Source organism: Caloenas nicobarica, chromosome 4 (assembly GCF_036013445.1).
Source record: "Caloenas nicobarica isolate bCalNic1 chromosome 4, bCalNic1.hap1, whole genome shotgun sequence".
Lineage (NCBI taxonomy): Eukaryota > Metazoa > Chordata > Aves > Columbiformes > Columbidae > Caloenas > Caloenas nicobarica.
In genome coordinates this window covers 64,220,772-64,231,646 of record NC_088248.1, presented here as the reverse complement: position 1 = coordinate 64,231,646, position 10,875 = coordinate 64,220,772, and positions in this window count along the sequence as shown.

Here is a 10,875-nt window from a genome sequence, read left to right as displayed (position 1 = left end):
ATCTTACATTTATAACAGCTCCCTTCCTCATAAAACTATCTACTACATAAAGAATATTAATGACGTAGCATTTTCAACCACAACAAAGGATAGGTTTAAAATATGTATTATTCTTGTTAAATCACTCTCTTTTACCCATGTAAAGAACTTCGTAGCCCTGCACTACTGCAAATTAATTCACGTTAACACTGATGAACAAATAGTGAAATTCCCCAAAAGGTAGACACCAGAGTTACCACCTAATATCACAGCACGCTTCCCTGATTTCATATTTTCCACTAACATTAAAAAAAAAAAAAAAAAGTGCAAATGATTGTGATACGAAAACAAAACCTGACCCAAGGAGGTGGTACTATTCTAGGAAAGGCTCCAATAGATGATTTGTACTGTAGAGGAAAGGGGACGGTGACCGCTGCCCCTCCCTGCTCCAGACAGCACCGCCCTGCGCCTGCAGCCCTGGCCAGGGACTCTGTGTTGCCCCACGGTCCCTTGAGCGTTGATACCACGATACCGGGGCTCAGTACATCTGTAGTCATCTATTTGAGAACTGCTCTGGGTGTCTAGGCTGAGAGCCTCTCAGTTTAGACCTGCCTGGACCTCCCAGGTAGCCCTCAGAAGGAAAAGTAAACTCACTGCTTCACCCCCCAAGTAATCAAAATCCGCAGCAGGTCACCGTGTCACCACTGCCCCACTCCCAGCAGCATCGTACACCCACTTGTCCAAGCAGGGACATCCAGAACTGCAGCACCTGCAGGGACTCCCATCGCCCTCCCCCAGAGGCAAGAGACACCTGATGAACCAAGGAAGGGCTCCTGTTCCAGCTGAGCTCCTGCAAGCCTTGTAGAGAAGGACAGAGCTGCTGCCTCATACAGACATGTTGCTGATCAGCTGAGTAATGGCATCTTCCTATAGACCAGCTTAAACAGCTTCGGCAAAAGGAAAGAATAAAATTTGCATCTCTCCCCCACTATTAGAATGAGCAACGTGTCTAAGTCTAATGCCTTCACTATTTAGGCAACTTTTAAAATAAAACCTTATTCACTGGCAGAACATGCTACCGTGCTGCTGTCACAGTATGCTTTAAGACAACGTACCTTTGAGTGACAAGTAACACTTACTCTTTAAAGCACCACGAATGAAAAGCCATAGGAAGAAAGTTTGTCTGGCACAAAACCATAGTCTCTTGGCTGCAACCTTCATCATTCTGCACTCTGAGAAGTAACAGGATCTTCAATGACAGTTATGGAGCCGGCAACATTCAGCGCAATCCAGACTGTGCTGTGCAGAATTGGGTGGGAGCAAGAATTTCATTTGAATCTTCCACTTGTTAAATACATCTTTCCATCTGTCTCTAAGTCAGCAGCATCAGGCTCAAGGTTGATACAAAGCTCGAGAGGAAACAAAACTGCTCTAAAACATTTTCAAACTTAATATATCAAGCCAATATTTAAAAACATCTGAGGTTCGCTCTAAAGTGGGGGGGAGTGTTCCTTTCTGAACAATGAGTGTACTTCAAAGGAAGGCTCTTTTCACTTCAATGCGAAAAGCAGACCTAGTGCTTTAAAGCTAACGCCCCAGTGCCCTTGATGTCTTAAAGATTATTTAAAATCAAATAAAATAAAAATTAATCCCAGATGGGGAGGGGCAAGGAGGCCAGAGAAAGTGAAAAAAATATTAACATTCTGGTTTATCTGCAGTTATTTTTGGCATTTCATATTGGTACTTTAATTTTTTTACCCTTCAGTCTGCTATGACTAACTAATTCCAAGTTTAACTGGTAGTGACTACTGGGAATTTTGCTCGCTTGTCAGATGATCGCAGTAGTTAATTTTTCCACATCTTTTATTTAATAGCGCTAGGCAAATACATCAAAACTTATTCGCAAATACTTTTCCCTTGTCGATTATTTCTCCTGCCAATTCACTGCACTGGTATTTGCACCATGCTTGTTCACTCAGGCCTTGGATCCTGCTAGTGCTTGTGTTCACAAGCTATTGCTCACGCAGAGCCAGCCAGTGGGACTATGCATGGATTGAAAGCTCTCTCATGCAAACCATGGGTACATGCAGTCAAGCTTTGAATTTACAGGGAGAAAAAAAAAAAAAAAAAAAAACAACCCAGCTCTCATTTCACAGCATAGAAATAACCATTACAAATCCTCAAGCAACTTGGAAACTGAGCATAAGATAGCACATTTTTCCATTTTAGGCTTTCCATAAGGAAACAAAAAGAATAATGTGCAAAACCAACTAATGATCCTATGGTATGAATAACTTGCAGCAACTGGTATAATAAAAAAAACCCACAGTCTAAAATGAATTTTCACAAATTACTGATTGAATATTAAGAACATGAACACATTCCCAGCACAATCCATTTGTGGGAACTTGGAATAATCTTGAGGGATGTATTTTAAGAAGCTGAAAAGGTCTCTTTTTACAATGTTGCTAGCTCAATCTAACTGAAAACCCAACTAAGATGTAAGATAATTTGCTTTGAAGTCTTCTAGATGTCACATGGCAGCCTTGCCTCCACCACAGTGTATTTATTTATACTATACTATACTAGAATATTATATTATGTTATATTCAAAAAAAGCTGTATGGAAGAACATTAAGGCCCCAAGTTAGCAAAAAGTTAGCAAAAAGCCCAAGTTGTCTGTTCCACCATAGTACTGCCTGCTCGTGCGTGTACATTTGGACACCGTCTCCCGTTACATGACCACTCACCCTTTTCCTAAAAAAACCCTCCCCCAGATATTGCATATTTTCTCCCTGCCTCACCAGAAAGGTGCGGTACATTCTGTTATTTACTGCCCCAGCATGAAAGCCTTGCTGCAAGGGCAGGGCTCATTTCCTCAGTGGTGAATGTGGTGCTGCACATCCCCCTAGTAACTGAGTGCTTTGACCACGCACGTGTTTTCAAAACAGCCCTGTCTCTATCCTCACGCCCCAGTCACCCAATTCCTCATGTAATCTTGGTCTCAGCCATACTTAAGAGAACGAGGTTTCCATCCAAGTCATAACTCTGGAAAAAATAATTTTAAAAGGTGGAGTTTAACCCTGACTTTCTTGAATCCCTTCTGATGAAGCTCCTCCCCAACTCCTGCAGACCCACTCGAGGGGAGAAACACCAGATCAAACCCCCAAAGTTTAGCAGAGTTGTTAAAAACCGAATGCAGGGAATTGGAAGGCGTAATGTAACCTGGTAAATCTTTGCAGAAGTTGCAGCAGCTCTGCCAATAGCTTTTATAAAAGAAGGAACCAGCTTCTAGTGCAAAGGAGCTTGAACTGAGGAAAAATAAAAAGAGAAAAGCACACAGAGTTAAAATCACTCCCTGGAATAGAGAGAAGCACTCGCTTGCAAAGGCCACTTTCAAGGTTAGGGCTGCTTCATTTCGCACCACTTTAAGGGCCGGTTCCCAGGAAAATGTGCCGAGGAAAGAAAGTTAATCTTACGGAAGGCAGACGATGTTAACAGTTGTAGTGAAAAGTGTTCTTTATGTGTATTTTCTAATCGTTCCAAAAAGCAAAATATATAACATGTTCTGAATTAACTCTTGCTATCTTTGCAGATTTTAGGGTTTTTAAAGATAAACGTAATATGAAATTACACTTAAAGACTGATCTTTTTTTTAAGCTTAAACACAATGTTAAAACTTCTTGTCTCTACAGTAACAGGAAAAAACGTTCTTGGAAATTTCCTCTCATTAACACGCATTTTGGTGGTCAAATCAACACACTCCTGCATGTCGAGGAACAGCCTGTGTTGGCGAGCTGGTCACTCACAAACACAAAACCAGATTCCCTTCACAAAGCCTGTGTTTCTCTCCAGCCCCTCCGGCAGGTTCTCCTCGCTCTGACAAACACGTCTGCACGACAGGACACAACCTGGATAACCCAGACACATCAGCTGGGGAAACCTGCCTTGGATCAAATCTGTCTCTTTTGCAGTATCTTTGCGCACAAATTACACCAGCTCCTAAGAGGAAACCATAGAGCGGTGTGGAGTATACTACGCTCATTTAAAGCTTCACTGTCCTCAAACCTGACGGTCTACTCTCTCAGAGTTCACGGTCCCAGTGTAAATGCTCAGGGCCAAGACGGTGGCCCTTGAGCCAAAGGCTGCAGGCCCATCTGTACTCCTTGGCTCGCCGTTGTACCTTTGCGGCTCCTCTTTGCAGGACAGCGGTGCAGCTCAGCGCCTCGTAAACACTCACAGGGACAGCAGCGAAGCAGTTTCATTTCTGCGGACCAAGCAATACGACGACAGCATAGAGGTACCGGCCTTCCACCGTGCAGTATCGGCTCTGGTAGCAAACCCCTGTTAGAGGTGTGGGACAAAATTAACGGTTTCTTTTATCAAACAGTTCATATAAGAACTGACCCTGTAATGTCAGCTCCTAAATATCTCACAGCAACCAGGAGCACTCGACCTTCACAGGAAGCCACCCCGCCTCCTAACATCAGAGAGCAAAGCAGATAAATTTTTCATACTTGGAGCTTTAAGACCAAGTAAAATGTCTTAAGTTAAAAAAAAAAAAATAGCAGCACAGTGACAAAAGAAAAAAAAACAACCAATAGGCTTGGGTTTATTTCAGCTTTATCAAATCCCGGTGACTTTTCAGAACATTTATTCAGCTGGCCTGGATAAAAACTAAGATCTAAAGTATTTTGAAGTATCATCAGATGTAAGACTCTCTCATAAATTACAAATCGAAAGGTCAATGACTCTATGAGTGCAAATAACAACCAATTAGTAATCTAGGGCAGAAGTCCAACTATTATGAAATCCATCTCCTGACTCTATTAAGTAGCAGATTAAGTACTGTGTAAATGCATGGATAAACCCTTAGTCCTTTATTCATCTATTGTTTATTAAAATTGAGCAAATGTTTTGAAGGCCACACCAGCTTAGCATAGCATCAACCTTGAACCAAGGAGCCTCTGCTTTTTTGCCATAACTAGCTGGACTGCTTGTGGTTTTAACACTTTCTAAAATGGGCACTCCTCGGGACCTAAACCCTCCCTGTTGTGCTTCCAGCTATCACCTTGGGTTGTGAAGTATTAATCTGGGCTTGGAGTAAAAGAAAACTTGTAATCTCTCCACAAAACAGGTACGAATTTCCCAAGGTATTACTGCATGTCCATAAAAGAAGCAGAGAGAGAAGCCCAGGTCTCCTGGTCCCCATCCAAGGGCTCCACTCATGAAAGCTGGCTCTCTTTTTAAACGCCTGGTTGACAGTATTTATGCAGAATTGCTTTTCCAACTGGGTATCTGCCTAGATGCCACCGTCAAGCACCGAAGCACAAATTTTTCAGTCAATAACACAGAAGTTCCTGTACAGGTAGTGTGTTCTCTGAACCTAGCAGTGATGGTTCAGGTGATGCCATCAAACATTTAAGTCATGTGTTCCCAGCTCTTGCCTCCTACCTGGAAGGTGTTCAACACCACCATTCAGCTTCTTCACATTGAACATATATGGTGGCTATACACTACATATGAATGCACCATACTAAACAGTAGGAGTTTGAAGACAGACTCCCTTTGGTTTCTCTGCAAATCCAGGAGACCTCACTTGGCCCCCAACTTGCAAGGTGTGCTCAGTCTTAATCAGATCCAATAAGTAATTTTAATGAGCAATATCAGTGTCATCAGGCATCACAGATGCGAAACAGTGAGCTGTTGCCTTTCTCAAAATCCAACCTACAGAGCTTATTTCCATCTCTAAAAGTGCACCGTACCTCAATTTACCCTTATCTTTCTGCATCCATGTTTGGCTCCTGACCCCTAACTTACGATGGCAGCTCTTTGGAATGAGGTCATAATTTCTTTCTGCCTTTGAACAGCATCAAGCTTAAGGAATTCCAGATCACAGCTGAGTTTTTGCCACTTTTTGATAAATACAGCAAATAAATATTATTCCATGTTTGCCCCAGCAAACGCAATGGGGAGAGGAATACTTAGGTTTGAAGGATTTAACCGAATGTGTATAATTTACATAACAAATATATATCATACATAAAACACTTATACTGCAAATATAAACTAACAGGCTATGCCTAGGGACTGTAGCTTCTATACAAGAGGGCAACTTCAGCTTTGATGCAGGTACACACAATTACATTAACTTCAGTTGCAGCCATATGCCAAACACACTTTTCTCACACAGAGCAGCTTTTAAACCATTAGCAAAACTACAAGAGAAAGCTTCTAATCGATATTGATTTGCTATTATGTTACAGTCCTTTCCTTCAGTCACTTATTCACCATCAGATGGAAGGAGAAGAGAAAAGCCAGGTATGTTAAAAACAGTAACTGCTCCTTTCATGAAAAAAGTTCCAGAAAACCCGAAGAGGAATGTAAAGTATTTCTTTGCAACAGATTTCAGATGGGCTGAAAGGGCACCCCAGTACATTTCCTCTCTCTTTGCTGTTCTGAGAAACCACTATAGAGGTACAGTAAAGGGGCAGGTCATTTTATACTTAAGGTAATAACCTTTGTTCATTGAATTAAAAGAAAAAAAAAAGCTCACGGATTATTTTATAGAGAAAGAAGTTACAGAGATCAACTTTCAAAACGTGGGGTAACCCTAGCCCTGCTCAGTGCCTCGTTTTAGGCATCTCTGAAGTATCCCCTGTATGGAACACAGTCAGGTCTGTCTTTTGCTGCCAGATGTTCTTTGATGAGGCAGCTGGCTTGGCAAAAAAAGGGAAAATTATTTAAAATCCTTATTATCTTCTGTGTTTCTGCCATTAATTACAATATACAAGGGCAACAATGTGAACTGAATATCTGGGAGTCCAGGAAAGGACTGACTTTCTGCAAGTGGAAACAATGTCAAGAGGAGGTCAGACAGTGGTGGAAAGGATGAGGAAAAGGTCGCTTTGCTTTCCAACTTTTGTACAGCCTGAGGAATGCAGGTCAGAAAGAGCTTTACATTTTCCCAGGTCTGTGATTCCATGAGAAACTGTCTTCACCAAAAGAACAGAGAAACAATCACAAATATCAGAATTACCACCAGCTACTTATACCATCCTCTTTTAAAGGATATTGCAGCATGATACTGAAAGTTACTCAGAGAATTGGCTAATGAGGCCGGTGTCTGCACAAGGATCTGGATTCAGACTTGCCCAAAGCTGAGTCAGATTCAGTGGTCATGATCAGAATACTTTTTCATATTGGAGAATAATTAATTTCCTTATTGCAGGAAATCTTTAATGTCTGACAAACCTGCCATGGTAACAGATCTCTGGCTCTGTAAAATTCCAAAGAGAAATACAGGTAAGTTGCAAAATGCAGTTTCCACACGGAAATTGATCTCTAAGAAGTACCTTTACCCTCCTTCTTTCTTTCCAGTCCAATTCCCTGCTGATGATTCAAACCAGGTATAGCACCCAGCTTTGATTAACTTCATACCCAGAAGAAAAGAACGATTGCATTGCATTCAGCCCTCTGCAACTAGACAGGGAAGATGTTTTTCACATGCTGAATGGCAAAGACGATTTTTACCAGTAGCAGATCATTGATAATGATTTGGGGATCTTCATGGACCCTACAGTTGCCATAATTTACCATATTTCTGCTGGCAGCATAAGCATTCTGCAAATGTCTGTGCCATGATTTAGCAGATTTGTGCCTCTCATACTGATTTCCAGTTAGTTGTCAGAAAACGTTGAAAGTTGTTGTATTTACTTGCTCAGACAAATATCTCAAAGCACACTCAGAGTGTGGTACCACTATTTCCTCTTCAGATGAACAACAGACATTGGAATCAACATTATTTTACTCTTTTGGGGGGAAGTTTGGCCTCATCCTTGCTACTCTGGCCTGGAAAACTGGAAAATGCTATGAAACTGATACAGAAAACTTGAACTTTTGTTCACAAAAGCCACAAAATGTGCCCTGAGAAACATCTACTGCATAACGGAGGTTCATCTGCACAGAAGGTAGTAACAATTTATGAGTAGTCACTTTGAAATACCCAGGTACAAAAGGAGTTATAGGACTTTTCATATAATAAAATGCAGAGCCAACAGCCCACTTCTTGCGCTGATCCCATCTTGCATTTCTCTAACTTTCCGCATGGCCACTCCACAGATCAGTGTAGGACTTAGACGATGCAGAAGACCCTGCGTGGATCCTGCCCGCTGCCTTCTTTCATGTGCATGATTTGTGCTACTCTGGAGATGAGCCTATGTGCACAAACCCACCTTTATTTTGAAATTGTTGCATTTTCCATAAGTCTCTTTTGTCTCTGGAGGGCATGGATTTCCCACTCCCCAGTGTGAATCACTCTGAGCTGTTCCCCTATATTTATTTTCATGGAAGTCTATTAACAGGGCTAAATTATATGAACTCAAGTACATCTTTTTGCAGCACACACGTAAAGAGCAACAATAGCAGACAGCATTAGGTACAGTTCAACAGCACAGGTATGATATAAGTACCTATATAACAGCTGCAAGGAACTGGATTTGCTCTGGATTTGGGTGGAGATGGAGTTAAACTCTGCATTTCAACTGTTGGCCATTTAGTCAGAAAGATTAGCAAACCATAATGAAAAAAATGAAAAAAATGAAAAAAAAAAGATAGGGAGCACTCTCTTAAGACTCTTGATTATATTCAGGCTTAATTGGCACAAACTGTGCTTTTAATTTGAGAATGCGTAACCTGCTGAGTACAGGCTTGTTTGCATCCCTGAATTTCTGGGTGAAAAAAACCAGGAAAGAGGTTAAACTGAAAGACTTCCATTTCCTTTCTTACATCAGTGTGTGATTCCTGGGGGATATGATTAGTTTTCTTGTAGTTTATGCTAGGTTGTGAGCTCACTCACTTTTATAAATTGGTTGTCTGAATAATTGTTACCAATTACATGCAAATTGCTGCTAAATGGCACAGACAGCCCATTTGTGCCAAATGTTGGTTTACACTTTGCTCTCTTTCCAAGACAGTGGGGAGATAAAAAAGTAATTGGATTGATGAGTGGGATGTCAAAATTTCTCTCCAGTTTCCATTATGCAGTTAAACATTGCCTCACCATTCTTTGACAAATACTGGAATATATCCAGAAATCACACTTCATTTTTTCCAAGATGGTGATCAAACGCCTCCCCAAATCTGAGCAAGAAGTACCGGCTCTTGTTTATCCTCCATGTCAGATCTGCAATTCAGACACTACAAATGGGAGCTTGGTATGTTTTCCTGCACTATCAGTCAGTATTCAGTCTGCAAGGAGACTTGCCAAGTGTCTCCAGGTTCTTTACTCTGTTTCAGATTCATTATGGATCTGAGAAGCATTTGTTCCAAAAACAGCAGCTATCCCAATGTCAAGTAAATGCTCTGATCGCGCAACTGAACTACATTTCAACTTTTCTTTTTCCAAGTTCTGTATCATTCATGCTGGGCAAAAGTATCAGAAAAGCAACTGAGTATATGACAAACACCTTTCTACATTTTTTTTTCGACTTGGAGTGGCTTCAGTTTATACCCTTCCCAATGGGTAGAAAAATTTAAGGAACAGCACTGAATTTCCTGAAAGAACTTTAGCCTCAAAGGCATTTATTCCAATGGAGCCAGAATTTCTGTGTCAGCAAAGTATGCCAGAATGTATTTAACTTCAAGTGTGTACTTAAATCACGTGGACTTCAAGAGAACTTAAATACGCGCTTAATTTTAAGCATATGCTTAAGTGCTTTTGGGGAATAGTATTGAACCACAGCATTCATCTCTTTGTAAAGGAGAGAATGCTTTCCAAAGAACATTTACTTCTCAGGGCCCCGTGTGCGTCTTTTAAATCCTCCTTTGATGTTTCTTGGTCTCCTTTGTTTTTAAAAGCTCACCAGAAATCAAAAAGGATTAGTAGGTCATGATCCTGCAAACTACCTGGTATGGATCAGCCCAGGAAAGGACAGAAATGGAGTTTAGCTAGCAAAGAAAAAATGTTTGCCTGGAGCGGTTTACAGGAGCAGTTTTCTGAGGCAAATTTAAGATACCAAACTGGTTTTATCTAATTTTGCATTTATAATAGTTATCATTCTAAAGAATATTAGAAAAGAAAAGTATATAAGAAAAGTAGAAAGCAGAACATTGGATATTTAGCAGATCATATCAAGTAAAGATGATTAGTAATGTGTATTAAACACCTTCAACTATGCCAGTGATACCTCACGCAACATAAGCAGTTTGACTCATCCGTAAAACTTCCCTGAACTCAAGTATAATTATCACATTTTGGTTTTTAAATGGGGACTTCAATTAATATTTTTATAAAATATTTGTTGTCAATACAACATTAGAGAGTAGAAAAAGTCTTGAAAGTGAAATTAAAAGAAAAATATCAGGATTCCTATTTCCACTCGAATTCAGTGCTCTAAATGTGGTATCTGAGCAAACACAAGCTCTTGACCTCAAATCTATATTCTTGTCCAAGGTCCATCCACGAGGATAAGGAACGCTGTGTAGCGGTTAAATACAAAATAAACCTGAAATTGGTACCTTCTGAGGTTTGGTTCTGACCAGCCTTTGAAATAAGATTGCCTTCAGTCAATTGGTTATTTCAGCACTTGACATCACCCCCACATAAAACAAGGCAAATGGCCAATTAGCTAACTGGAAGTTTTCCAGTTCAAAATGGTGCCAAAATGAATGAAGATGAAGTGGAGCAGGGAAAAAAAAATTTTAAAAAGGAAAAAAAAGTTTAAATTGGCTGAACAGTCAGCTCTCTATGGGAAGCCGAAAATAGAAGTCAGTTCATGGAACTCAGGAGCTTCACTATCTTCTATTTGGGGAAGATCAAACTTCGGCATTTGCAAGTTAAACAGGGATCCCCAAGGCTTCTAGAGAGCACTTTATAAAAAGAGGTTTTATATAGGA